Below are 26,544 nucleotides of genomic sequence, written 5' to 3' on the forward strand. Positions count from 1 at the left end.
TTGTGGCAAGAGAATTAAAGTAAGTCTTGTTTTCTTTTCATTTTCGATTCAGTAAAGAATGTTGCCACAAGAAATGAAAGATACCCAACGTTTTTACGATATTTAGTGCAAGCCAGACGCGGGTAGCAGTAGATGTGTTTTTTCTTTCAGGTTGTCGCGCTGCCATCCAGAAAGTTTATTATTTCTGTGTATATTATTGTTGTGTTATATGCATTTATTTTGTTGAAGTGTATTGCCAAAATTTAAACCTTTTTGGAGGGGAATAACATTTAGCGAATCAAGTTTAGGCATATTAGAGAACCTAGTTACTTATTTAGAGTTCATAATCACTTGATGGTAGTAACGCGAAGTCAAGCTAGAGCGATGGAAGGCTTTGTAGGCGACAACATTATTGACGATCAATTTGCGCAAATAATTGAATTTCCATCGGAGTCTCAGGACACCGGAAGCGATTCAGTAGGAAATGTAAACACCTCTCTCCAGGAAGTAGTTCCGCCTGGAGAAGGTACAGTTAGTAATGAGAGGGCTAATGAATCGGAGCAGGTTAGGGAACCGGTTCCTAGTACCTCAGCGCAAGTCACATCGGTATCTGACCCGTGTCTCGCGTCATTAGTAAATATGATAAAGGAAATGGCTGAAAAACAAGAAAGAACGTTATTAGAGATTTCAGAAAAACAAGAGAAATCATTAAATGACATTTCGAATAAGCTTGAGAATCAAGAAAAGAAGTTAGAGAATCAGGAAAAGAAACAAGAGAAAACACTGTTAGAAATTTCAAGTAAATTAGAAACCCAAGAAAAGAGGCATGAAAAAACGTTATCGGAGTTAGCAAGTAGGCAGGAGAACGCTAGCAGAACCATGCTAGAGAAGTTGGAGGCTGTTGAAAAACAGATCACTGACAGTTTCCGGCGTGAAATGATGCAAAACGTGACAGAGCTAGAGGCCAGGATCGATTCCTCAGCGGAAGCTCTGGAATCTAAGATAACAGCATCCTGCCAGGAACTAAAATCATCAGTTGAGGCAACCGAGAATAAAATTAGTGAATTAGAGGCTCACACCGAAAGCAGGATAGGCGAGATATCCGAGGTCCTTGGTTCGGATCTCGCTCAGGTCTCTCGAGATGTCAACCATTTACGTGGTGACATGGAGAGAGTGGGGGAGAATGTAGCCGCCGTTTCTACGGAAATTGACAGGGTAAAAGCTACAGTAGATAGTTCAGTGGGCCACTTACAATCTAAGTTGCGTAGAGCAGAACTGAGATGGGAGGAACAGCTGGAACTGTTAAAGGAGTCGGTGCGAGAAAACAGTTCCAGTTGTCAAAACACAGCCTCTGTCTCGCATGAGAGAATTGAATCACCGGTCGCTGGACCGAGCCATGCGGGACAGTTCCCTGAGCTTCCCAGGCGTGAGAACTCAGACGAGCAGGCTGCCCCTCCCCCTCCAAACATAAACAACGTCAGCAGTAGCAATAGTAGTGTTGCGAATTGCCAGGTAGCGTCAGCCTTAGGGCTGTTACATCGAGATCTGTCACTTCCCTTTTTTACAGGAGTTGAATCAGAAATACAGGCCCATAACTTTCTAGTAGAGCTAGATAATTATTTCGATTTAACGGGTGTACCAGAAGAGAGACGGTTGACCTTCTCCTCTCACTGCTTCCGCGGCATCTCACGCCAGTGGATGCAGGTGACTTTGAAGAAATGCGCTAATTACCAAGACCTCGTTAGACATTTCAAGAACGCCTATCTTAGCGAGGAGAAACTTGCTAATCTCCGTGCCTCTATTTTGACGTCACGCTTCGAGACACGGGGAAGCAAGAAGCCGACAGAATACTTGTTGGAATTACTGCATACCAACAGTATTCTCGACCCCCCATTACCGCCCCAGGTACTTTTGCGAGTTCTTCCACGGCAATTGCCTTTCTCCATCTATAGATGTATTGTGTCATCTAAACCACGATCTATAGATGAATTGTTGAACATTGTTGGTGAGCTTCAGTCCACTTACCAGCCACCAAGTAATAACAACAGTAGGAGGGGAATAAACACACTGTCTGTAGAGGAAGAAGAAGATGTAGGACGATCTCCCCCCCCCCCACGAAACAGTAGGCCGAGTAACCCCACCAGAGACAGGAGGTTCCACAGGGACAATGGGCCTTATTATAATAGGGGTTCACGAAGAGGCAATGGAAGCAGAAATAACAATAATAGTGGCAATTGGCGTTCGAGAAATTCCAATGGTCAGGAGCGTGACACTGGAGATTCTCGAACGAGAAATCAGGGAAATCGAGGACAACGACGTGGAAGGAATAGGGGTCGTGCACAAACTCGCAATAATAATAATAGAAATAGTGACTATGCTGCGGAGGTTAATGAGCTCCGAGTTCATAATGATAGGACTGAGCAGTCCACGAGACAAGTCTCGTCTCGTCTCGTGGAATTCACGTGCGAATAGCCCTGGAACTAGTCAACGCCACTGAGAACTGTCCGCATGTTCTCAGAGCGGTGACTTGAATACTGGAGTACTGAATATTCAGGATAAACCGGCGAAATGTATTTCTGAGGATATGCGTAATTGTGGTATTGCATGTAACTATGTTGTAGAAGAAGAAAAAGAAGAAAGTAGTGAGACATTTGTAAAGACTTTAGAGACACTTGAGAATGGGGATTGTGAAACCTGTAGACGGATAATCAGCACGACACATTTCGATCGTGAAGGAAATAACGACATTCGTCAGCCCGAAATTATGCTTTTACAGAGAAATGGGGACAAAATTAGAATAAACAAAGAGTTGTTTGACGAGACGAATGCGATGTTTAGGAACCTTTTAGATAGTTCGACCGAAAAGCTACCCAAGAACAATTTGGTTACACTTCCGGAGGTAGAAGTAGGTCTATTTAATAACAAAAATCTGGCATTATTGGACAGTGGCGCGAGCATCTCGGCTATCTCACTGCAATGTTGGGAAGAAATACGTAAGCGAGACCCCCCACCAGCGTACATTAAGTCAGCGAACATTAGAGTCAGTTCAGCGTTCGGTCGCGCCGTCGCTTCGATCATCGGCCAAGTACTGTTAGAATTAGTGATTGCAGAAAAGGAGTACTATACTTCGGCAATAGTAGTGAAAGGGCTGAACCGTGAACTCATTTTGGGTTCACAGTTCTTTGTAGAAAGTAGAGCGATCCTAGATTATGAGAGAAACGTCCTTTCGCTTAACCATCCCCACCATATAGAAGTTTCTTTTCGAGACATCGAAATTGAGGAAGAAGACCTTTTCATAAGAAAATTATCCTGGGAGTTCGAAGAGGATGTGGTTGATTGTGAGAATCCCACACTGAGTAGTATGTGCGTGTCGAGGAGAGGACCGCTGACTACAGAGCAGTTCGAGCGAGCGTCTGCAGGCGGAGGCCACCAGGGAGAGTTGGCTACCCTGCGCAGCCAGTTGGACGATGGGAAGTTCCCAACTGCAGCCGAACTTGCAAACGTCGTTTACTCGCCACAGGAATGGGCGAAGGTTCGAACCCAGGCTACCCCAGAAGAAATTAGAGATCATGTCGAAAAGTATACTGATTTGAGTGGGGAGGAAAAGCAAAAGTTGTACGACGTGCTCTACAAACATCGAAGCATATTTGACGAGAAGCCCGGTACCATTAGGGATTACCAGCATGCCATTGAGGTGACCGATGAGCGAACCATGAAGACGAGGATGTATCTTTACCCTCTGTGACCTAGATCCGCCGCTAATAATACGTTTAGTTGATAGATGACGTGGGGATTAGTACTGAAGAATACCACTTCGTTTAAGAGTCCGCTTGTTGAGTGCGAAAGTAGAATGAATTATTGCACCACTGTAATAGAAGAAATTAGCCAGTAAAAATTAAGTTTCCTTGCACGATAGCATAGCGTAGAAAATTGAAAAAATCGTTAAGAGCTTGAAGCCGTGGTGAGCTTCGCTCGTGTGTGTGCCTCTCAACCATCCTGGTTGATGAGTAAAGAAAGTGTCAATAAAATATATCGGAAAATTAAGTCTTAATAACTCCTCACAAATGAATATCATTAACACATCTTCGTCGGTCATGCGCAAAGTTCAGTACGCAGTATTCGAGAAAGCATTGCTGTAAGGTAAACGATCCTGAGTTTAGAGAAGCATTGATGAAGAGAAACGTGTTCCACCTGAAGAAATACGTTCAGCGTGAAGCCACGCCTCCTCAGGACACAGCTGACCTGATGACGTAAGAAAGGCAGGAAATAAACACAGCACGTCATACAGGATGGAGAGCTGAAGAAGAAAGAAACACTCCCAGACGCACCTCCTTACGTCTGGCCTTCAAGAGAGTAGTTGCGCGGAGTGTAATACAACAGCTGAATCAGGATATTACGAAAGAGATGAATTTTGTATAGAATTATGATGATAAAGTGATTATGACATGTTAGGGATTATTTTTATGTGTTATTAGTGTTTAGTTTATTATCTTATGATTGTTAGGACATATTGATGTGTTTAGGGAAATCTTGTATAAAGTTAATATATACGGAATATGTATGTGTTTTACGTAAAGTAGATTAGTACAACTTCTGAGAAAATGCAACGATTAAGCGATTAACGGTTGCATTTCCTTAAGAGGGGAATAAATGTGAACGTCACATTATCTGTGTTATAAGATGATTTGCATATTCAAATTTTCGTGAAATTATGAATAATATTTTAATTTAATTAGGAATTTGCATATAAAGAATGTTGAGATTTAAATAATTACCAGCGGGAGCAGATAACTTTTATTAATATTTCTATGTATAGTTATGGTTTATTGTGTTATGTAAATGAATAGTAATGAACAACAGGGCAGGACTTAAGTGAGAAGCAATGAGAATTTGATATTACTTAATATTAACGTATAAGAAGATAGCGAATTTTGTATTTTGATATGCTAGTGTGCATGGATAGAGGCAGAGAGAGCTTCCCAGAGAAAAAAAAAACTCAAAGAAAGCAGGTGTACTTAACGGAGCGTTGGACACCCAAGTTGAGAAGAATTTTGAAATCAATATAACCATCTGAATAAGGATAGAAAACCTATGAGATTCAGATTTTGCTTAGAGGTAGTACTAGTTGAATTTCTTAGTGTTGTTATAGGGAGTAGCATACACTATCACTACCGAGACACAAATCCTGCAGATACAATACTTGAAAAATCATAAAATTTTTAGCATGTCTACGAGAGAAATCCTAATACAAAGAGGTGTTATTTTTTTTAAACACGCCCATTTTTAGCGTGTTCGACTGGCGAAGCGTCACTTTGCCAACGGAACTTTCTCAGAGAAAGAAAAGTTGACTATTTTAAAATTATTGGCAAGTCCACTTGAACTAGAGGGGAAGCCGTCTAGAACGGTGTTTGTAATGGTTCCATGACATCCGCTAGATGTCTCTGTAAAAATATAGTTATCGTCTGCACCGCTGATATGATTTGAATGATAATATGTGTTATGTTATGTAAATAAACTTTCTGGGTGTTCCCATAGTATTAGACATATGTAGTTCGATATATATATTTTGTTTTGTCTAATTGGCTTGTACTAAAACCAGTTTAGGCCTAGTTTGTGGTTGTGGAAGGTATGCAGGGAGACGAACACATACCGTTTTTTTTTTTTTTTTAAACATAACCGAGAAGGCAATACTGTTGCAAAGAGAAAAGCGACCTTCCAATCAGTCATATTATGTTGTTTATCATGTGTCAGGCTACTTCAGCCTTATCTAAAGTCAATTTAATTTATTAGCATTCTGCATAGTTCATTTAATTTGTTTAATTAACACCATTAATTTGTTCAGAAGCCAAATCCTTCAATGCATCCGCTTTTTGTAATTCATCATATTCAATGTCACTTGTTCAAGTAGCTCCTGGTGTCGCCGATAGATGGTGTCACCTGACAAAGGTGTTTAAGTAAACATGTCAAGTGACAGAGTTTAAATAATGTTGGTGTTTGTGTTAATATTTTTCGTAATTACGGCACAGTGTGTGTGCATAACAGATACTAAATTGAAGCTTGATTATTAAGCAAGTGAACAAACATAGTGACAGACAACGATGTCATTGAAGTGATAAACAAAGTGGAAAAGAACATGAACAAGTGTGTTTTTTTTAAGTTATGTAGGTCACTGGAAACTCGCAAGTGAGGGAGGCACCCTCACCCCTATTCCAGTGGAGCGGGCTACTTTGGTTCGGCCCAACCCTGCAGTTGAAAGAAACAATGAAACTGCAAAGGAATATAACTGTACAGGGGACAACCAGAGAGTTAGTGATTGTTAAATCGCGAGACAGTGCAGATCTAAGTACTGCTAGTCGTAAGAGTGTTGACCGTAAGCCTTTTTGGAACTCTGATCATTCAGAGATGTGTGTACTAGAATAGTGCATTAGTTACACACTGATATTCTGTGCGTGTGTGCCGTAGAATGGGCAATCATAACTAGTTTACTTTCAGTATTTCCACGTTTTTTTCTCCGGACTAACATTCACGTGGTGGAATGGGAGAGTTGGAGATACCGATTATATATATATTTAAAAGTATGTTTTCTCAAGAGTGATATGAGACAAAGTGCGACATATATCACCATTTACTAGTGGGAAGAGACAAAACCTTTACATCATATTTCGTAAAGTGCTTCGCACCAGTATCAATTTTGTACCATGTTTACGTCACACGCTATATCACTTGTTCACGCCACTAACAGTGAAATTGAAAGCGAATAACTTTCTTAGTGAAGAAAAAGCATTGCCGTGTTCAGTAGGAAATCTCCAATGCTATCATATAGTATAGTTTAAGTAAAACCCATTAAATACAAGAACTGAGCTATTTTTGCTTGTATTAAGTAGGCGGGTTTTGTGCAAGAGAACGTTATGAGAACTTTCATCAAACACCCAATGTATTTTATCGTTGTATCACACCAAGGACTACCCAGTTGAACCGCCTCTGGTGTCTACTGAAATTCCATAGCAGAGGAAACCCTGACGGTTAGCGGAACCTAGGAAGAGGATGGTCCACAACTTTGGAAGAAACTCGACCCAGAAGCGCATTCAATCGTGAAACTAGAGACACTTCAAGAAAGAAGAGTGCGGCGTGAGGAAAACAAAAGTGCACAAACAGTATTAATTGAGAGCTCGAAGTGTGAGAAAGAAATATTAAAAGAAATATTTTTTTTTCTTTTTTTTCAGGTCTCTTAGCCAGACCACGCGCGCGAGTGCTTTTGTAAATATAATTTCTGTGTGCTCTGGAATTACGAAAGTGGTGCATTAAATCAGGATTACCACTGGAATGTTGACTTCTGTTATTGTAGCAGTTGGCCGCAAGGTAATGTGTTACCCTTCTTTTGTCTTTCTTGTTTGCTTTTCAGGCCGGAAGCTGGGTCTATTAGTGGATCGTAATTGCGATGAACATATTGTGGGTATCTTTCGCATACAGGATGGGTGTTAAAACCATGTGAACCTGTAAATTAGAGTGTCATGCCTAACAGGAATCTTATATTTTTCTTTTCAAAATTTTAACTTTTATTCATTCTAAGACTCTACCGACTGACTAAATTCACTAAATTAACTTTGTGGCAGGAGGTTACAGTAATTTAAAGTCAATATCAGTTTAAATATTAAGATTCCTCCCACATTTGCATTTTTGCATATTAATGATTTTAGTAATTTATTCAGATTATGCAAACTCACAATCCTCCGCTCACATCTGTTAGTATAAAGAAAATCGTAGACTCCTAGTGAAATAGCTCTTGCATCAACATTGTTAATTGGAAAGTCATGGTTTATAGTTTATTCTCTTCAGAATGAAACATGCTTTCCAGAAGGGATATGTATTGGGACCCATAATGTACTTGGACAGGGAAAATTGGGTGAATGTCGGGAAAATTCCTCCCATAAACTTTGGCCCCCTCTGAAGTGACTCCGGGTAAAAGCCGACAATCCAAATGAATCTCTAAAAATATAGGGGATAAGAAATAAGTGTATCAAGTTTTGTTTTGATAGACGGAATAGGTATGAGGAAAAATGTTGTGTACCAATGCGCTCTGTACATACAAAACCAAACCCCGATCTGACCTATAAAGAGAACATAGTATAAAAAACATAAACGCAGTAGCCTACTATTTATTCTGATATCAAGATTTGTACCAAATTCTCTGTAGAATGAAACAAATGTTTTACACAGCAACTATGCTACAGTTGTATTAGGATAAACCCACTTTATCCATCAATACCCAGTGGCGAAGGGTACTATGAGGCTCTGAGGCCGGGCCTACCCTGTTTTCCACCGTATATTTTCTTTATCTTTGTTTTTTGTTTTTTTATATATATATAAATAAAGTCAATACTTCAACATTTTGTTTTTTCGGTAAAAAAAAAGTAGGTTGGAAACACTTGGAGGCCCTTAACGTCTGAGCTTCACCAGTTCGCTAGACAGGTATACGGTCTATGCTGCTCAGAGAGGTAAGCTATTATCGCTGAGATTGCACGCATTCTTGGGAAGGTGTGAAGGCTCGCCTCTGGGAGTTTACCGTAGTTTTAGCGTTGAAGGTATCTTTCAATGCTAATATTTTATAAAATGATTTCCTTGACGTATAGTAAAAAGTTTCTGGTAGAATTACATATTTCTATTAGTAATTTTTCCTATATGGGGCCTGTTCCATTTAATCGAATCAGTTTGGTATTTATGATTTTGTTTCGGGGGACTTTGGTTGTTGCGGGAGAGGCTTTGCTGATTATATTCTTGGAAATGTGAACATTGTGCAATATATTTAAAACAATAAAAATTTCGGTGAGTTCTTAAGCCCGGAAGCGACCCCCTTAAATATACCACTGCGTAGAATACAATATAAAATATCTTGCGTTGATTCAAATGAAGTTCCTTCTGAGCATTAACATTTCTAGTGAAGTCACGTGATGCATTAATTAAATGCAGTATTGTACTTACTTTAAAGTGGGAGATGCAAGTAACAAACGTTTATTCAAGAAATTTGACAGCTAACTGTAAGAATGTACTTTCTTTTTCTCGCCCTCCATTTTCAAACATGCAGGAAATGAAAACAGCAAGTGAGGAGGAAATTCCCTTCATTCCCCCTGTAAATTCCAGACAGAAAAAAATATGAACTGCACTTCAAAATATTTGTAGTGGAGCTAAATGGGAATATTCCATTGATACATATTACGTGTTTCCCTCATGTAAATATTTGTTGAATAATAATAATAATAATAATAATAATAATAAAATAATTTTGGTAGTTTTTTGTTTAACTCGATAAGGAAAATAGAATTCTGACTATAATTTTAAACATTTTATGATACATTACTGTTATTTGTGTTATTAGTTTATCGGGCCTACCCTACTTGTGGGATTACGCTTCGCCACTGCCAATACCCCCACCCACCTCCTTTTGATCTCTACTCCGTTCTTACTGTGTCAGATCTTCTCCCTTGTTTTAACGATATACCTCCTAGTATTTTTCTAGGTATATTTTAATTGTGTACTCCAACCAGTGTGCAACTTACCAGGAAGGATGAGTGGGAAATCTCCCTTTGAAGAATTGGATATCTCCAATGATTTGAACTTCCCCATATTAAATTTCTCGGATGTATAAATTATCCCCCCTTAAAATGTCATTTAATTTGCACACGGACTCCTACCAGCACCGGTGTCGCTTCAGAGGACGCGTAACTTCACAATAGAGCTATTTTGGAAGACATTTTTGCGACTTAACCCCAATTTCCCTCTCCACCACATGTCACGAAACAATATGCGTAATATTATTGAAATGCTTGCTTCATTATACAGAGAATGTGGTACAATTCTTGATATTAGGATAAATAGTACTGCGTTTATATATATACGAGGTGTGGCAATTAAATAACGAGACTGGTGTCATAAATATGATATGTTGCAAAGAAAGTTACAATTGACTGTTATGCCCTTCAATATACTCCCCTCCTCTATCTATACACCGTTGCATACGTACCTTCCATTGTTCAAAATAATGCTGTAGGTCATCAGATGCCACCCTGTTCAACAACTCTGCCGTTTTTCGTTTCACCTCTTCCACAGACTGAAAATGTGTTTCCTTCAATGCACTTTTCACTTTTGGGAATAGATAAAAGTCACAGGGAGCCAGATCTGGGGAATACGGAGGATGGTCGAGCACAGGAATGCGCATGGCTGCTAAAAACTGCTTCACAGAAAGGGCTTTATGGGCAGGCTCATTGTCTTGGTGGAGGATCTATGCATCGTTCTTCCACAAATCCGGTCTCTTCTTCCTTATTCTTTCCTTAAGCTTGATTAGGACTTCTTTGTAGTAGGTCTGATTCACCGTTTGACCCTGAGGCACCCATTCAGTCATGATGATAACCCCTGATATCGAAAAAAACGATGAGCATTGCCTTCACTTTCGTGCTCATTCGTGCTTTTTTCATTGGCGATGTGGGAGTCTTCCGATGCTTCTTTCATTGGCGATGTGCATGGATTGATGTTTAATCTCGGGGTCATACTGGAAAATCCATGTTTAATCACATGTGATGGCACGTGTTAGCAAGTCTGGTTCTGCTTTGAGTCGTTCCATGACGTCACAGCAAATGGTCTTTCGAATGTCTCTTTGTTCCTGACAGAGGTTTGTCGGGACAATTTTTGCACAAACTTTTGTCATGTTTAAATTGTGATGCAAAATTTGTCTTACTGTATCTTTGTTAATGTTCGTCGTCTGCGGTGATCCGAATGCTCAGACGTCTGTCTTTCCGTACAAGTTCATTAATTTTTGAAACATTTTCGTCCGTTCTTGAAACCAAAGGGCGTTCGGGTCGTTCATCATCTTCAACCTCCTCCCTACCTTCTGAAAATCCTTTGTGCCATTCGAAAACGCGCGCACGTAACATAGCATTATCAGTACACACCTCATTTAACATTGCACAACATTCCGTCGGTGTTTTTTTTTTTTTTAATTTCACCAGAAATTTGATATTGAAATGAAATGGAATCTCTTGAGTTTTACGTCCCACGTTTATGCCGGTTAGGCTAAAGGAGACGGTGATGATGAGTAATGAATGAAATGGTGGAATGAACAAAGTGGGAGGAAACGGGAGAACCCCGAGAAAACCCACGCACACGGTGTTTGTCCACCACAAAGTTCACTTGGCGGGGGCTGGGATCGAACCCGGGACCCCAAGCACCAGAGGTGAACGCTCTACCACTGAGCCACCGCGGCCCCACCTAAATTTGATATTAATGCGCTGCTCAACTTTACTGTTCACCATGATTCCGGCACTACTACAGAACACTGTCCTCTTCATGCAAGCCTGCAAAGAAGAGAAAAGCTTTCAAAATCATGAAACAAACAGTGGCTGCTCATGAAGGTTCAAGATCAACTACACATCATTAGCTACCTCCCCCCACGATCCTGCGCGGCAGCTGGGCAGTCTAATTGCCACACCTCGTATCTCTCTCCCGATATATATATATATATATATATATATATATATATATATATATATATATATATATACTGTATATGAAATTACGTTCTCTTTGCAGGTCAGGTCATAGGTTCGGTTTTGTATGTACAGAGCATGTTGGTGAACAAATTTTCCCCTCATATCTATTCCGTCTATCAAAACAAAACGTTGTACATTTTGTCTTATCCCCTATAATATTTTTCGAGATACATTTGGATTGTGGGCATTTAAACGAGGCCACTCCAGAGGGAGCCAAAGTTGATGGGAGGGATTTTTCCCGACATTCTCCCAATTTTCCGTGTCCAAGTACATTACCTATGGACCCCAATACATAACACTCCTGGAAAGTATGTTTCATGCTGAAGAGAATGAACTATAAACCGTGACTTTCCAATTAACAGTGTTGATGGAATAGCTATTTCACTACGGTGGGAGATCCGGGTTCGATTCACAGCGGGAGCTCATGTGGTTCAAATTCCACGTTAATCAGTAGGTTCTGTCTCATATAGCCTCGCTGCTGAACGGGACGTTAAACTCAAAAAATCAAGTCCACAACTATTCACTGCGAGTCTACGATTGTCTTTATACTAACAGGGTTAATGGACCCCAGGGACTTGTTCCGTTGTCCATGGCACCTAATTTTTTGTGCATCGTATATCTTTGTTAAGTTTATCGAATGGGCTAGGTTTGATTCGGATGCCGGGATGACACGTTCATGTCCGTTCCTCGTCCGTTAAGTGGTAGTTTTGATTTGGCTACACTATATGTGGTTCTCCAGATATAAGAGGACTAGCTCGGTAGACTAATGCTCCCGGAAGTAGGAAGGAAATATATGGTTCTGATTGGTTGGCATTATATATTTCTTGCCACGTAGCATTCATATAGCAGAAATCTAACGTTTGCTGCCGCCGGCCCTCGTGTGCGAATGTTTTAGCGCTACGTGCTAGTAATTTAGAACGCTTTTGGCGTGGGTTTAAACCAGGCCCAAGGAACGTTTTTTTTTTATTTTTTTAAAATTTATAACACTTTTTTCACTAAAATAAGATGAAAATAATACTCAAAAAAGTGATTTACTTACTTTAGTGCAACGGGTTAGAAGCCCCGCAGGGATCGTTTAGTTCTACTTTGAACCCCATGATATAAATATTGGGCCTTATGCAGAGTCGTTCTGACGCGTAATTAGTGCCATACTAAAGAGTGCGACTAACATATGCTTCCTGCAGTAGTCAAACCTTTAGTATGATAAAACAAAACGACTCTGTTTAAGGCCCTTTGCGACCAACTTAAAACAGCTGGCTAGGAAAGCGCGTAAAAACGAACTTCCGGGAGTATTACTCTCCCGAGCGGGTCGTGATATACGGCGTACAAGAAAATTTTGGATTGAAATATTGGATCTTTTGATCAATACAATAATTCCGACACTGATCTATGAGTTACAAGTCCGACGCTCAGGGCCGGCGCGAGGGGGGGGTCGAACCGTGCCACCGCCCAGGGCGGCACGTCTTGTGGGCGGCAAAATTTGGAAAAGAAAAGAATAGTATCAAAATATAATGGTTCGTAATAGGTTCACATGGAAAAATAAAATTGTGTTCACCTGAGAATGTAATTAAACTTAATTCACTCACATTCAGGAAAATACTCACTAAGGAAATTCAGAGCATTCCCCCTCATTTTTAATGATCAAACTACTAACCACAAGTATCTCGTTCAAGATTTTCTTTGCAGCGGTGTAGATAAGATTTCCAACTAGGGCGGGTAAGATTATCAAGTGTCTTGGATATTTTTTTCTATTCAGCAATATTCTAACGCTCCAATCCAAATAGGCTATGCAAAAGGTAGTACAATCCCACTTGAGACAAGCGGTTCTAGCCTACAACACCTAGAGACATTTAGGTTCTAACAGCGAGTTTTTAACCAATTTACAAATTCTTCATATCTTATCAACAATTATATTTTAGAGAACACGTTATGTATAATTGTTTTTATATTTAAGCAATATAAATTTGACAGCGTCATGGCTGAACACATTAAAAGAATCATGGGAGGACAAAATAAATACCACCATTACTGAGGAAAAGATGTTCAAAATGAAATTATTCCAATTCTTAGTGAGTAAATTGAAAGTAAAATACTGTCTTTGTTGAGAGCTGCAACATATAATAGTATAATACTAAACTATACACCAGATATTTCTGGTACAGAGCAAATGACAACAATCGTTTTGTACAAATTATATGCATACAGTAATGAAGAAAGCCTTGTAAAAATTTGCGAACAACTTCTTGGTTTTGTACCAGTAACAAACACCACTGGTTTAGGACTGACAAAAGTAATAATTAAACAGCTAAAGGAAATGAACTTCCTATCGAAGACAAGAAGGGCCAAAGATATGACAATGGTTCCAATATGAAAAGCAAACATTCAGGTATTCAGAAGAAAATATTATAAATAAATTCCCAGGCCTTTTATGTTCCTTTACTAAACTTTGTCATTAACCATGCAACCAGAACACCTCAGTCCACCGTTTCATTTTTTGTATAGTAAAAAAAAAAAAAAAAAAAAAAAAAAAAAAAAAAAATTTATGACTCCTTTTCTGCGTCAGTTCAACGTTGGGCCATACTAAAGGAACATACTAGCAGCCTCACTTTAAAACTATTCAGCACCACAAGGTGGGAGACCTGAATTGATGCTCTAACTCCACTTAGATATCAAATAGGAGAGGTTTATGATGCCTTACTTCCAGTGGCGTATTTAGGGGGGTGGCTTCCGGGCTTAAGCCCCCCCGAAATCTTACTTAGTATAGTAAAGTAAATGAAATATCTTGCAGAATTTTCACATTTCCAGGCAAAGCCCCCCCCGAAAGTTAGCAAAGCCCCTCCCGAAACAAAATCGTAAATACGCCACTGCTTACTTCAAATAAGTAACGACAATAGAACAGATAGAATGGTCGCCTGTGATTCCCTATGTATAGCAAACCAGCTGCGTGGCTTTTCTTTCTTTGCTCACTCGTTATCTGGTATGACTTTTCACTCCACATAAACATAGTAAGTAAAAGTCTCCAAAGCATTGATTCTCATGTTTCGGATGCTGTCGGGTTTCTTCAAAATATATCTAAATACTTTGAGAGGAGCAGAAATTATGCAAAGTTTCAACGTTACTTAATTGATGCGATGGAGTTGGCATCAGCATTAGTTATGGATGTTCCACGGATAGGTAATACAGTGCAAGCTCGAATCGAAAGACACAGCTTCAGTACGAGGCAGAGGATGAAGATATTGAAGATCCACAAATAAGATACAAGATCGATTTTTATTACAAACTTCTAGACGTGATTGTGTTAGCGTTAAGAGAAATGTTTGGGCAACTTAAACATCACAGCGAGTATTTCGATTTTATTTACGATATCAGTAATCTTAAAATATGCCACCTGAACTTTTGTCTGAAAAGTGCCTACATTTTAATACGCGAAGAATTGAAAGATATTAACCTCAGTGATTTGAAAGACGAACTGAAACTATTATCGGCTATAATTAAGCCTAAAAGTTCAACAAAAGAGACTAAAATTAATTAAGGAATATTACTTTGCTTCCAATGTCAGTGTTGCACTTATGATTTTGTATACCTTACCACTAACAGTGGCAAGTAGAGAAAGAAGTTTTTCGAATCTTACTCTAAGCTTATTAAAATCTGTCTACGTTCTTCCATATCTGAAACACGGCTAGGTGGTCTAGTGATAATATCAATGGAACACGAATTGGCTGAAACATTGGACTATGCGAATGTGATAAAGGAATTTGCTTATATCAAAGCAAGAGAAGTTTTTCAATTAAAGTATGTAAAATTTGTGTATTTCTATTGTGTTTTAGTACGCTATAAGGCTTAGGCTAATCACTTACTTTTGCCGTAATATCTGATTCAATATATTATCTTCATGCTCCACATTATTGGAAACACCTTTTGATATAAACTAAGCTTAAAAATTAAAATTCTTGGTCGGACTAAAGCATATATATTTTTAAATTTTCTGTATGCCCTGCTGTATATCACGTACAGCGAAATCGAGCATACTGAATAGATATTGTATCATGTATGAAGTCATTTAAAAATTACGTAAGCATTCGAGAGAGGCAGTTCAATTTTTTGTTTACTTTTCCTTTTCATACATGTTTTTAAATATGGTATCTTACTTTTTCTTAATACCTGAACGTCCTCTGTCAAAATAAGGTTAGCGGATTAAAGAGGCGGCATTTGAAAGTAACGCCCAGGGCGGCAAAACTGCTAGCGCCGGCCCTGCCGACGCTTAAACCATTTTGCGACGGAATCTCCCTTTGAATTATTGCAGGCTCACAATCAAGCTAGCTCCAATTGCAATTTTATACATTCGGTAGAACTTTTGCCCCAATTTTCTCAATACCCTTTGAGATCGAAGATTTGTCACTTCGTAAGTGAACACAATTCGTATCATATCACTTTGATATATTCAACAAGTAACCCCAACAAAACCTACACACACTTCGTCACACATATTAATTGTCAGGATACTATACTGATCACAATGAGTCGTGAAACTTGATATTGATCTACCAATTTCACCATCCAACAGAACGCGAGGGTGTGTTCCCGTCGTTGACCCCTATCCAAGAAATTTTGTCTGTCATCTCTCTCACTATACGAAGAACATCATGAGAGGATATACTTCGTTCACTATTCTCATGTACAGTTGCTGTACGATGCTGACACACCATGGATAGGGATGATGTCTCCAAACTTCATCTGAAAATATTGCTAATGCCCAGGAGTTTAATTCAAATAGTTGATTCATTTGAATTCCAAGGAAGTTCCATTGTGGATGTCCATGCCTCACGCAGAATTTGCACACCGAGGCCACATCTGAAACTATTTGCATCGAAGGAGCGCAAAATTTGCGTTTTAATTTGAGATATTGTCATAGCATTTATAAAATGGAATTGTGGAGTTTGCATTGCGAGTTTGCATCTAGAAATTTTACAATATGAATATGTGGTCCTAAGTGATGTGTAGTAGCTTTGAACTGTGGTACAGGGCCTTATTCCGCAACGGTTAATGTCAAACATTAATGCAAATTTGTGTTTTAATTTGGTGATAACAGACATGGCACTTGTAATTGCCCTTTCGCACGTTTTCTTTTGCATTACTCTCCGTAAAATTAGTGATAGCTGTTACATAATCATTCCCATAGGCGAATTAAATTCTTTATTGAAGTGGAAATGAACTGCTCAAAGCAATCTGGGGCTCAAAGAATGTATTACATGAAGTAAACGGAGTGGCATTGAAAAGAGAAGTTATTATGTAATATACAACTCAGTGAATTCGTGTTCCAGTTCTTGGCTTGGTAAGAGTGTAGTAATTATATACTTTTTAAATTCCATTTAGCATATATGACTACACAGTTTATACTTATTTGAGTGTAGAGGTGAAGATAAATTACGCGCAGGTTAAAAATCTGCAATCTATTTTGTTACGATGTATTGTTGACGAAATGTGCTCGAATGTTTAAAGATCGTTTCTTATAGTAAGAGTTACATTTCTTAATGCAGATATACATTCACATTAGGAGGGCTTAATCGTTATTGTGACAAGTTTATGTTCATATGAAGGTAAGTCCTAATTCAAAATACCAAAATAACCTAACCTAATATTAACAGAAGTTAGCGAAATTGTAACATTGCCATCTGAACTAAATATTGCACTAGATAAAAACACAGCGCGCTGGTAAAGTTTTGTCTTACTGCATTTTAGAAAATTTACTGGTAAAATTCCTTTGCTTGAAAAGACGTTTATAAGGAAAGGATTATAGTATATATGAAGCTGCATCAGTTCCCGAAGGAGCAGGACGCTCATACTTTTAGGGCTTATTCATTGAGTATGTACGAACTTACAAAGGGGGTAACAAAGCGACTTTTATTTACTTATCGACTGATACGAAAATAAAAAAGAACGTACCTGTACTCTATATCTGCATGTGTATTGCCCTTGTACTTTATCTATGACTGTGTGTGTGTGTGGGGGGGGATTTAACGCATATCGCATGTCTTGTGCACATGGATACTTCTTACTATTGCACTACGTAGAAAATTTATGGTATTTCATGTAGAAGTGGTAATAGAACACAGAAGAAACGCAGATCAGGCGGTTCTCATGTATACTATTATCAAATAAGTGAATGTATATGAAAGATGACTGTATTAGATACTATTTTTCACCGGCGGTGTATTTCTGCACAGTGTACAGAAGTTGTATTTTATATTTACAAGTGTAGCATTGAAAGTCGTATCATTGCCACAATCCCTTTGTTTCAATAACCATACCCTCATTATGCGTATACTCACTGTCGTTGACGCGCCTGCTCCCTTCGTTTTAATTACCATACCCTCATTATGCGTATACTCACCGTCGTTGACGCGCCTGCTCCCTTCGGAAGCATTTTCCTCCCGCGCTATTACGCGGGCTCATCACCGTCGTCCTCTCTGAATTGTATTTATTACACAAATTTTTACGCCATACATCCAGGTGCAGTATTTAGACGTAAATCCTACGATACTTGTACCGTAATTTTTCAAGAATTCCTTCTGGTGCCCCCTTCAATTTTGTTTATACTAACCTAAATAGGGTAATTGCCTAGCGCAGTTCTTTTGGAGAACAATAACAAGAAAATTTTTTAAAAAATAGTAAGTATTAAAATTTGTAAGAAAAAAAATTAGTAATGAGTAAATTTTCAACAATAATTTCGAGTGATGTACCAAAACTTGACTTGCATAAAATACAGCGTGGTGACATGCAATGAAGAGTGCATCCAAAAATTATCAACCTGTGCTAAATAGCACGAAAAAAAAATGTATCTAACCGAGTCAGTGGGCGAAACGAAGGGATTGGCGCGGGGATGATCGGTACCTAGCAGTCGTGTAAGCGATGGAGAGTATGCGCAAGAGAGAGAGAGAGAGAGAAAAAAAACTGACATGGCCTTATGTGGGAACCAGCTTTATTCTGGCTTCCTTATGAACTAGTACATAAAAGATAGCATACACTTTGTCTTAATGTTTGTGCAGACACTGTCTCATTTAATGAGGCCACAGTTTTTTTTTTTTTTTTTTAATTTACGGAAGAAATAAGAAGTCTGATTTCAAAGGAGGATCGTACAAGACGTAGGAAAATATGTAGATCTTTATCTATAACGTGCGAAAAACGTGAGAATGACTAGTACAAAGTCTGCATTTGTAAGCACGTATAAACGTACTGTTAAAACACGGTAGCTATTATAAACAGTGTTGTAAGTCGTGATCCATAATAATCGAAGTATCACAAAGGTGTGTGACTTGTTCCAGTATACGGTCTAAAGGAACATACGGGTATTGAAGATATTGTCCGAAAACAGTGTAAAGGAATGACGGAATTCAGTTACGTAGTTTTTCAAATATCAGAGTAAATGTAACCCTTCCCCGGGCAAGACAATTTTGTAACATTGACGGGCAACCGGGGCCTGTAGACCCAGTATATATATATATATATATATATATATATATATATATATATATTAATTCGAGATATATTTATTTTAAATTTTATAATTTACACGGTACAATTATGTATATAGAAATAGTCATATATGTACATGATAATTTTTTTTTGTAATCAATATTTTCTATTTTTTATTTGTTTTTCATATCAACTTTCAAGTGTCCTTATCACACCGCACGGCACTTTTGTTAGCACAGCAAATAGAAAACAAATATTGGTTCGTTATTTCTGCTTGCTTATTCAAAGCATTTCTACGAAGTAAGTAAGTAAGGTAATAATAATAATAATAATAATAATAATAATAATGACTTCAACACATGCTAATACGTTATACTAGCCACGTGTTCAATATAATTTTATTTGACCATTTGATCGTACATTTCACCGGAATTGCATTAAAGTTATGCGGGGCCTCTTAGGTCCCGGTTACGTTAGGAAAAGGTTTTCAACTGTATTTTTTTTTTTTTTTTTTTTTAAGCATTAGTTTTATTAACTCGATATGTTCATGATTTTAACTTCGACTAAGGATAGAAGAATTCAGAATTTTATGTCATCGAAATATGTATGGTTATTGAGAGATTCGAAAAAGAAACTACGCTACTGAGCCTGGGAGGCACCGGTTTCCCGGATAAGGGTTAAGAAAATGTTTTAATTGGAAAGAATAAATCATTAGAATGTCAAGAAATTTCACATGTATAGTAAGGTACAATTACGAAATGAAAAATGTGCTCTTTAACATAATATTCTGTATGTAAGCCATGATGATGTAAGATACTATATGATGATAGCGTACACGGTGGTCATGTATAACCATAAAAGTGTCGCAAAACTGTAGCACGTGCAGCGCATGTTTTTATGCCGTATTAAATGTATTTTCACTCTCACAATTATGCTCTACTCGCCGTCGTGAACGCGCCTGCATGTATGGACGCGCGCCATCTTTGCTGTCACTCGGACCCTCATGCAAGGCTCCTGCTCTGACTTAGTTAGATACCTTACGTGCTTTTTTTAGTGACCACCTGACACATGGTGGTTTGTGTTTTGAAATTAGTTAATGTACGGCGCACTACAGTTTTTATTCCGTGTGTGCATTGATTGTACATATATTCAGTCGACTTAAAGTGGGTCTGCACCCCTGAATTCAGTTCCTTCCTTAAGAAACACTATCTAAGGCATTAAGAGTGAATTTCCTGCTAGGACAAATTCACATTTCATGATTATAAATATACCTCTGTAAAATTGAATATCACGTTTGCACATTATAGCACGTATTGGAAGTAAGATACTCATATCTTTTTGTACGGTGCAGATTAAGTATAGGTCGTCATACAAATGGTAATTTTACGATTAAAACGAGTGACTGCATATGAAAGAAGACTGTATTAGATATAAATTTTCGCCCGCGGAGTATTTCTGTACAGTATAAGCTGTACTTTATGAAATGTAACGTTACTAGTGTGAAACCATTACAATTGCAATAGGAACTCGTACCCTGCGAAAATCACGTTGACACTTGAAATTGGAACATACAAGCCTAAGTTAACCTGTTTTAACCTACAATATTAACCTGATCTAACCTTTCCGCTGCGCTCTACTGCCCCGTAACACGTTCGTGCATGGTTTCTGCGTCTGTGATAGTTTTCATGGGTCATTACTTTGCATGTATATCATCAATCTCTAAGGCAGCGTTTCCCAACCGGTGGGCCGCTGATGTGCCGCGAGGAAATGAGAACAAAATTATGAATTATATAGCAACCAAATTACAAGACAGGAAAAATGTGTATTTGTATTTCACATTACTATGAACCTCTACAATGGAAAAAAATACTGTAATTGTAAAATATTATTGTATATACATACATTACTACTACACAGATTGTATTTCGAAAACACACTCATACAAATTATCTCCATCTGTTTTAAAAGTACAAGAGATTTGTTTGTTTGTTTGTTATTTAGTGATCTTCCTTAGTGAAAGGTTGAATACAGTTTTCAAAAAGAAAGTGTATTTTTAAAAGCCTGAGTCCTATATTTCCTTGGAATTGTTTTCTAAATTTTGGATTAGAATGAAAAATAATTATAATGATTTACGATGGGGGAAAACCAGTGATCGAGCTTTTTTCTCTGTGAGAAGGAAGTCAGTAATCACAAAAAAAAATTACGACGGTATTTTCTATTTACTACTACTACTAATAATAATATCTATTGAGTGTGCCGCGAGAATTCAATTTACACCCGTAGTGTGCCACAAGTTGAAAAAGGTTGGGAAACGCTGCTCTAATGTATTATTTGCACATGTGCCAGAAAATAACAGTGTAGAATGTCTTAGGAAATCATTTAAAGCCAGAAAAGTGAAAGAAATTATTTGACCTATTCGTAATCTGAAAGTTTTATAATATTAAATATGTGGTGACAGATTCTTAACTAGCATCGATGATTAATGTAAGGTCATATTTTTAAGTTTTGATACAGTTTTGTGGTGTAAATTGACAAATTGTCGGCAGAAGTTTGATAAACGTATATACAATTTCTTATCTGTATATATAGCCTATATATAAATCAAAATGATTATGTTTGTTTGCCTCATACCTCTTGTAACACTCAATCGATTTTGATGAAATTTTCGACATAGATGGATGGTTTTTATAATTTCAGTTTGACGGTACAACGTAGGGGATGGTATGCGGGAAATATATGAAAATGAATAAAACTTAATAATTCTTGAACCACGCGACCATTCTCGATCAAATTTGCCACTTGAATGAGGTTCGGTTCTGGGATGGTTTTTATCATTTTACTTTGACGGTGCAATTTAAGAGAGGATATTAAAAATCATCGACAATGACCGATATTAGTATCGAATTCAAAGTTCTTGGGGTTGCTGAGACGAATAGTGACACTTTCGATGCAGTTTAAATCTAAATTTAGCCCTCTATGTCCAAAATAAAACGTCCTCCCCGTGCAAAGAATGGTATTCTGCTATAGTCCGCGTCAGCCGAACTGGCATATGGCGTTAACCAATGAGTCCGCTGTGCGATGTTGGCAAACCTTCGGTGAGAAAGGCAGCTTCCAGAGGGCGCATATTGCATGTATCAAATGTACGCGTCTCACTAACAACATTCAGAATGTTATAACAATGCAAAACTTTGACACTAATAGGATCATTAATTATGTACCTTATTAATATTTTCTGTTACAAATGTGTATGAATACTATATTTCGTTTGGTTCAAATATTCAGTTTTTTATTCACATGATAAACAAATGAATGTACGAATACTTGATATTAGTTGGTTAGGTAGTATCGTTTATAACCCCCTTTACATCCATCTGAGGATCAAACTTAGGACCCAGCAAACCGAAAGACAATGCTCTATCATTTTGATTTATTTTTTTTTAATTCCGAGAGAAAGAAAGTCTCGCAATAAGAAAACAATTACATGTTGTCCAGCAATTCATAAAATATACATACGGAATGCACGGTGGCCCAGTGGTGAGGCACTCATCTCTAATGATAAGCGTCTTCGATTCAATTAAAACCCTTACAAGTTTGTGATGGAAACGTGTTTGTAAGTTTATGGGTTTTTTCCCATTTCCTTGCATTATCTTAATAGCATTAATTCTTCCATCTTCATTAATTTTTACGTGTCATTTCTCTACATTAACCTACAGTGCATAACCGCGGTACGTTGAATTAATAATGTATTTTTTAATTTAGCGTCCTATGATTATTCACCCAGACTAAGGGAGACAAAGATGGTAGAATGTTGACAGTGGATGAAACGAGAAAATCCACGCAAACGGTATTTGTCTTCCACGAAGCACACTTCGAGAGTTAGTGGCAGAGCTTTTACTTTTAGTGTAAGAGGTCCCTAGTTCAATCCTGAGTCACAGCTGCCCGAAATAAGAAAATATATAGATGAGAGAGGTTTTATAATATAATGAATGATATGTTCTGTAAAATACGCTATGTGTTAATAAAATCTCTTATATCCAGTTCCCCGAAATTCGTCTTTGGAATTGTGTTTTGAAATATAAATTACCAACCTCGCCCACGGATTTGGCTAGGCAGTTACGAGGAACTTAAGTCTTCATCCCGGTGAAATTAAAATACCGCTAATTTTACAGTAATTATGTGATATCTTCAAATAGATAAAAGATAATTGAAATATGGAACAAGAGCGCCCTAGACAATATTATTTTGCGTGAGGTACCGTTATCACAAGTCACTTAGTGGCTTTCCGTTTTCAGCTGTTTAGAAACGCGAAAATAAATGCCGATTTTCAAAATGGCTCGAAATCGAAAGCAGATAAGTGAGTCGTGATAACGGTATCTCATGTAAAATAATATTGTCTAGGGCGCTCTTGTTCCACATTTCGATTATCTTTTATCTATTTGAAGATATCACATAATTACTGTAAAATTAGCGGTATTTTAATTTCGCCGGGATGAAGACTCTTAAGATTGAAAAGAAAACAAAAGAAGTTTTGACATCAGATTTTTGGTCTCGTTACATCACTCGGATGACTCCTGGCACAAGAAGCATGTAGAGGACAAAGACCAAATAGCTGGCTGCTAATGATTTCAGATGGAAGCCCAGGGGAAACCCCCTCACCCCAAGGCATTTCTCCGATTGTCCTCAACGGGTGGCTTATCACTATTTTAGCAATACTACTTTCACACACACACTCGCACCTCCCCGTTAATTCGAAGTCTCTCTGGAAAAATCTTACGAAATCACCGAAGTGGCCTAGTGCTTTGCACAACGGAAATTTAAAATCAGATGAAATTCATAAAATTAATCTTTTTTAAGCTAATTCTCATTGCTAAAATCAACTTTTATCATGAAGCAATAATCACAATAAGAAATCACGGGAAAATAAAAACAGCTGTAAAATACGAAAAAAATTAAACTAGAAACATGGTTGTTTCACCAATATTTTCAGAAAAACATGTTCTACAATTCTCGGTTATTCTTTTAGACTAAAAACGTCAAATTTCTATCTTAGTTACGGACGAAGCTGTCTTCCACTTTATTGCATTGGCAACGCCGCTGCAACCGGATTGGTCGACGTGAGAGCAGCGCTGAATGTCATATGCCAGTTGAAGTGCTGCGCACTATAGTACAATATATGGCTATTCTACATATTTCTTTCTTACGTGTACGAAAGCAATGAATTAAATTTAACATAGGGTGTTCTTCATTACAAATCAATTACTACAACATTAAAATGTATTAGTGTAGGAGGTAACATTTATCTTGTTTTAAGGGGGACACGGTGGCCCAGTGGTAGAGCGCTTACCTCTGGTGGATGGGGTTCTTTGTTCGATCCCCGACCATTTTTGTTGTGGATAACATCGTGTCCGTGGGTTTTCTGGAAGTAGGCAACTCTCTGTTTCCTCCCACATTCTCATTTTACCGATTCTTATATTATCAGTCACTTGCTTTAATAATCGGTTTCCCTTAGTCTATTGTGTGCGCAAGGAAAGGTGGCTTCTGACAGTTCGGTAGAGCACATGGAGTACTGGAGGCGCTGTTGCCAGAGGCTCCGCAACAGAGACAGGAGCTCTGGCATCAAACTTAAGACATTTAAGAAGTCGTCTCAAGTACCGGCAACAGCGCGGTCAATGACCTTCGTTGCCTAGCAACAGCGTGAAAGAATACTGCTGTGATTGGCGAATAATCCTCCCTCTGGTTTTGTTTACAACACGCGCAGCTATCTGTCAGAGGCCACCTTTCAGAAACTCGATAATAGAAAGGGCATAATCGTGGGATATTAACTGAAAGAAAGATTTGCCTTGTTTTACCTTGAGATTATATAGACTATGTGTTTATTTCTGTCTGATATGCTGCTGTATTCTTGCCATTAGGCTGTTCATGGCATTAAATTATTATTATTATAATTATTCCTAGAGTTATTTTTTTGTCACTGTTAGTCCAGTGGTGGCTCTAGATTGAAGTCTCATCGCTAAAAAAATTGAATTTTATTGCTACAAGCTATAGGAAGGAAGATGTATAGAATAATCAGTACATTAAATAAGCTTTCTTCTCTTTGTTTGTAGCGATAAAATTTATTTATTTATTTTTACAGATTATGCTTCTCTCAAGAGCAGCCATTGATTGGTAACAAAGCCAAAAGGTAAAATTTAATTCACTCTCTGCTGAAATTTATTGAATACAATCAAGTGTTCTCACATGTCAATATTGGCAATATTAGCGTTCCTCCATCTGTACCTTTTATATAGAATTCATTAAAACACCAAGTTTCGCATGGAATTCGTATATCCAGAGTAGACATCTCAGTGTACTAACTTCCAGATTTTTTTAAAAAAGAAAAAATCTAACAACCTTAAACACGTCTTTCATTATTTTCGAAAGAGTGAGTGTCTGACTGACAGATCGACGCCCAACAGTTGGGAACTTGAAATATGGATAGTGTTAATTTCCAAAAACCTTCCGTAGTGGTATTTGTGACGTAAGATACCACTAACGAAGGATTTTTGGAAATTCAACGAGGAAGAGGAAAGGGGAACAAGGATCACAGTTATTATATTGAAATGTCCGCATCTCTGAGGGTTAGAAACTTGGAGTTCTCATTGGTATATGGAGTTCTCATTTAAAATAATTAGACACGAGTTTAAGTATTTGTCATTCTTCTCTTTTGGGTAAAACACTTAAACTCGTGTCTAATTATTTTAAATGAGTAGTCCATATTCTATATTCCATGTTTCTAATCTTCAAAGATACGGACATTTCAATATAATAATTGCGGCCCTTGCTCCCCACCACCTGCCTCGTTTAATTTCCAAAAATCCTTCCGTAGTGGCATAATCGTATGCACTATCTAAAATTTCAAGTTTTCAGCAATTTGGCCTGGGCGTTGATCTGTCATTCAGATACTCACTCTCTCAGGACTTCTTTGATTATATGTATATAGAGATTGGCATATATAGAGATCTATTTATTATTCCAGTCTCCGTATAGAGTGTTCGTGGTAAATTAAGTAGCTTTTTAGGCACAAACCGGAAAATATTAGGAAACTACAGAACAATATTGAAGAAATATTGTCCGCCCAGTCCCAGTTGTCTATCTCCGCCCAGTAATTATGAAAATTATTTCTGACATAGAATCATTAGTGAAGAAATAAGCAAGAGCAATGTTCGCATTAGTTAAATATAAAAGGTATATCTTCGTATGACTTTGGAATTTAAAAAAGAAAAGTAATAAAAATTGAGTCGAGTTGATTCTCTCTTGATTTAAAAGAAAACTTGAAGAAATCAAATAAAAAGCAAAATATTTTCACCATCTCAACAAATGTAAAAAGGATAAAATGTAAAACCGTAATAAAAGCGAATTTCTAAATAAAAGACAAAAATTATAACACAACCCAATTTCGCTACACTTAAAAAAAAAAAAATGCTGTTCCAATGTAACTAAAGGAGTTAATGAGTTAATAATTAATCTTTTGAAGAACATTTTTTTTTGGGGGGGGGGGGGGTAAAGGTGGGCA

General features: G+C 37.8%; 1 protein-coding gene across 3 annotated transcripts in view; it reads left to right on the forward strand.

Moving 5' to 3' along the window:
* The window catches only part of LOC145694745 (phytanoyl-CoA dioxygenase, peroxisomal-like), a 70,890-nt gene that overhangs the window by 11,674 nt on the left and 32,672 nt on the right, over nt 1–26,544 (forward strand). The window contains exon 1 of one of the 3 annotated variants that reach the window (XM_081771353.1): nt 16,502–16,851. The exons of 1 other annotated variant lie outside the window; for it this stretch is intronic. The gene's annotated coding sequence lies outside the window, so the exon portion shown is untranslated. Of the gene's footprint in view, nt 1–16,501; nt 16,852–16,972; nt 17,117–26,544 lie in introns of those variants that run through there. One more of the 3 variants, XM_081771354.1, reaches the window with a different exon arrangement.

The sequence above is a fragment of the Thermobia domestica genome, chromosome 9, assembly GCF_964235325.1.
Source record: "Thermobia domestica chromosome 9, izTheDome1.hap1.1, whole genome shotgun sequence".
Lineage (NCBI taxonomy): Eukaryota > Metazoa > Arthropoda > Insecta > Zygentoma > Lepismatidae > Thermobia > Thermobia domestica.